Source organism: Dipodomys merriami, unplaced genomic scaffold, assembly GCF_024711535.1.
Source record: "Dipodomys merriami isolate MVZ:Mamm:240054 unplaced genomic scaffold, mDipMer1.0.p SCAF_155, whole genome shotgun sequence".
Taxonomy (NCBI): Eukaryota; Metazoa; Chordata; class Mammalia; order Rodentia; family Heteromyidae; genus Dipodomys; species Dipodomys merriami.
This window is the reverse complement of record NW_027202882.1, coordinates 2,327,944-2,331,930: the sequence shown is the minus strand read 5'-3', so window position 1 is coordinate 2,331,930 and position 3,987 is coordinate 2,327,944. Positions and strand designations below refer to the sequence as shown.

The following is a 3,987-nucleotide window of genomic DNA, read 5'->3' as shown; positions in this document are numbered from 1 at the left end:
ACTCCCCTCCCCCTTCCCCTGCCTAAATTGTAAAGTTCATTTTTCAACATAGTGTCTTGTGCATCTCAACCTGTATCCATATTTAACAATTTTGTATTTCCCTTCCCCCTCCCCAAATTAGAGGAACGTATACACAGGATGTAGGAGCACCAACTTCAAGTACAGTGAAAACAGGGGTTAGAGCTTAGGGAAGGAACATATAAAGGAACAAAAAAAATCACATCACACATTATAAGTATCTTAGAAACAATAGCAAGAAACAAAAAAAACACTTGTCTTGTTCAGTTCCTGTAATATCATCTTATCTGATATGCACATAGCTTCCGCTTATCCCAGACATATATTAGCTGTTGAAAATAAGGGAAACCTTTGGACCTGTTTCTTTGGACTTGGCTTACTTCAATTAATAAATTTTTTTCAAGTCTTTCCAATTCTTAACAAATTGGGCGATGCCATTCTTTCTCATGGAGGCATAGAATTTCATTGTGAATATATACCACATTTTCATGATCCATTCATCTTCTGTGGGCCATCTGGGTGGGCTCCATATCTTAGCTATTGCAAACAATGCTGCAGTAAACATAGTTGTTCTGGTAGTTTTAGTATGGTCTTCTTTGTGATCATTTGGATAAATCCCCAAAAGTGTGATTGCTGGATCATAGGGGAGCTTTATATGGAGTCTTTTGATGAGCCTCCATACTGCTTTCCAAAGTGGTTGAATAAGTTAACACTCCCACCAAGAATCAAGTAAGGTTCCCTTGTGGCCACATCCTCTCCAGCATCTTTAGTTGTAAAAATATGGAATGATTCAAGAATTTGCATATCAACCTTGCGCAGGGGCCATGTTAATCTACTCTGTACTGCTCCAATTTTAGTGTATGTGCTGCTGAATTGAGCACAGAGCATTTTTTATATATAAAGTGTAATTGATTTTCTTGAACTAGACAATTCAAAGAAAAGTAAGTTTTGAAGAATTCTCGTGAAATTTTAGAACCATGTACTTCTTACATAAGCACACATTTAAGAATAGCCAAGATTGACATGTCAAAAACAAAATAATCCCAGATATTGTTGTTCAAGAGATGTGTAGGATCGGGGGAGGGGGGGTGGAATTGAGTGGGGGGGCGGAGGAAGGCTGGGAAGGGATGTGAAGGGTAAACAAAGGAGGAGGCTGCAATGCTTCATAAGAAATGTACTTACTCATTATCTTGCCCATGTAAATGTAACCCCTCTGTACAGTATGTTCACAAAAAATAAAAATAAAAAAAGAGATGTGTAGGAGGACGAATTCAATTATTCTGTATAAGGCACCTGTCATAATGAACACTGCGGCAAGTGTTAAAGTATTTTTAAAGTTTTAATGTTTTAAATATATTTAATTTTGGAAATTTGCTTATATAGGCCAAAATTAGGACTGTTTGTCAGGTCATACAACTTTTCTATAAATATTTAAGATTTATGGTAGCAGACATATGCTACTAAAAAGTACATTTCAGAGTTTATAAAAACATTACTAATGAGATGTTGCAAAGGCTTAGTGTAAAGAAGCAGAGTGAAGAGTTAAGACTTTGTTAACTGCACAGTTTCTCTTAAAACTTTAGGGCTTCCTTACTTTATATGTTAGTGAGGAACAAATGATGATATAAACCATATACATATACATATACAAATGATGAGATGAGTCATAAAAAGCAATCTTAGTGGGTAACTTTAAAAACTACACATAGCCTATAAAACTCTTATTGAACATCATAATCTTATTCAGTGTTAAATGTACAGGAATGTGAGAATAGTAAAATCAAATATGGAAGTACACTTCAAATACTGAAAACATTGGTAATTCTTTGGTATTTTATTTTATTAATCATTAATATTTATTTATTGTGTTTCTTTATTTATAGTATTATTTCCCTTGTAATATAGTAAAACCTTTTGTTATTCATCATCAGGAGGTACTTTGAGAAGGTTACTGGGATAGCCAAACCATTTTTTATAGTTGCGTGTGAATTTATAAAAAGCAAAATTAAGAACAAAATATTGATTAAAAATTATCAAGTACAGTCAGAATCAGGAGGGATGATAAATGTCCACAATTAAAATCCTAGCCCTAGGCTGAAGCAGTGATAATACAGAGTTGAGGTCACAAAAGTGAGAGACTAGGTTTTGTTTTGTTTTTTACTTTGATTTTGTTGGCCATGGGGTTGAACTCTGGGGCCTGGTTGCTGTACCTCAGCTCAAGGCTAGTGCCACCACTTGAGCCACAGAAACACTTCCGTCTTTTTCTACTTATGTGATGCTGAGGAATCAAACCTAGGGCCTCATGCATGCAAGCAGGCACTCTACAACAGCCACCGTCCCAGCTCCTGATAGACTGGGTTTTAAAGATTCATCTAAACAACATTTTCTTTCTGCTTTGGGTTATATAATGAAATATATGAATATCTTTTCATATTTTTGTGTATTGTTATACTTGTAAATTTATACTAACCCCAGCCACTTCATTCTTTTAAAGTCATGAAATATCTCTGAGAATTTGCTAATGTGAAATTGTGTTAGCATTTTCAATTACTTCTGAGTCATTTTTAATTTTTATTAAAATCATTTTATATTTTGGGTTGAGGGATTATCATACATCAAATACCTTCAAATGTACATGTAGAGTCTAAAGATAACAGTATGAATATTCTCGTACAGCTCTTTTTTATCTGTTATGCACTTTCAGTATCATGATATTTCTCCCTCTTTCACACTCTCTCATTTCCTCTCTTTCTCTTTCGTGCTCCATGCTCCATGTCTGCTACATAGAATTTCCGCTGGTCTACTATTATCCTTGAGGATCCACTGGCTTTGTGGGAACATGATGGGGACTAACATTTTCCCTTGCATTCTTGAAGAATTATGAGTGACATGATATTTTTCTTTGACATTCTAAATGGCAAAACAACAGGTCTAGGAATTCCTTTTCACGTTTACTACTATTAAAAATTTCATCTCATAAGAATCATTTGGATGGATATGATATTTTAACTTGGGCTGGGAAAGTGGTTCAGTGGTAGAGCGCTTGCCTTGCATGCATGAGGCCCTGGGTTCGATTCCTCAGCAGCACATAAGCAAAAAGAAAAAAAGCTAGAAGTGGCGCTGTGGCTCAAGTGGTAGAGCGCTAGCCTTGAGATGAAGAGCTGAGGGACAGTTCCCAGGCCCAGACTTCAGGCACCAAGACTGGACCCCTCCCCCCCAAAAAGATATTTTAACCTGTGACCTAAAAGTTCTTTTTCTTTCACAAACAACTTTTGTCTTTGATTATCTGTTTGTAACTACATGTAATGAAAACAAAGCTCTCCTATGGAAAATAGACCGAAGTTGTTCACAGGGATGAAAAAGAATGTAATGGTGGAAGTGAGTACAATAGAGCACAGGTCTTCAGAGCAGTTTATCATGAACACTTTGTGAGAATGACAATGTTCTGGGAACTATAGATTAAGTCACTGAACAAAAATATATATGCATATATATTTGTATATGTATATTTATTTATATATGCATATATGTGTATATGCCCTTATATAGTACACATATATGTTAGTATACACACAAATTCACATATACATATACACATGTATACATGCACACATGGAGAAAGATACATAATTATAGCCAACGCAAGTTTCATTAGTTGCTGAAAATGCCTTAGATGGGATGCTTGGAACAAAATATGTTCAAGATGTATTTGTCTCTAAGAGTTCTTTTACCACTCCTCTTATCTCTTAAAACTGGTAGGTTTTGACAGATTGGACTTGCAAAATGCAGTATACGTGATAGCAAGTTGCTCGGAAATATCAGTATGTAAAGATCATATAGTGTCTCCCTGATCCCCAAGGAATGCTTGCTCTTATACACACTCTCAACAACCAAAGTAGCAGGAGAATATCATGGTAAAGAATAAAATTATAAGCCTTTAAATGGCATCCTTCTTTGAGCTCTTTTCCA

General features: G+C 35.4%; 1 non-coding gene across 1 annotated transcript; it reads right to left on the bottom strand.

Annotated features, from left to right (window-relative positions):
• Window positions 1–792: 792 nt before the first annotated feature.
• LOC138827388 (U6 spliceosomal RNA) lies at window positions 793–899 on the bottom strand. Its single transcript, XR_011372074.1, has one exon. It is a non-coding gene; the product is annotated as a U6 spliceosomal RNA (small nuclear RNA).
• Window positions 900–3,987: the final 3,088 nt, after the last annotated feature.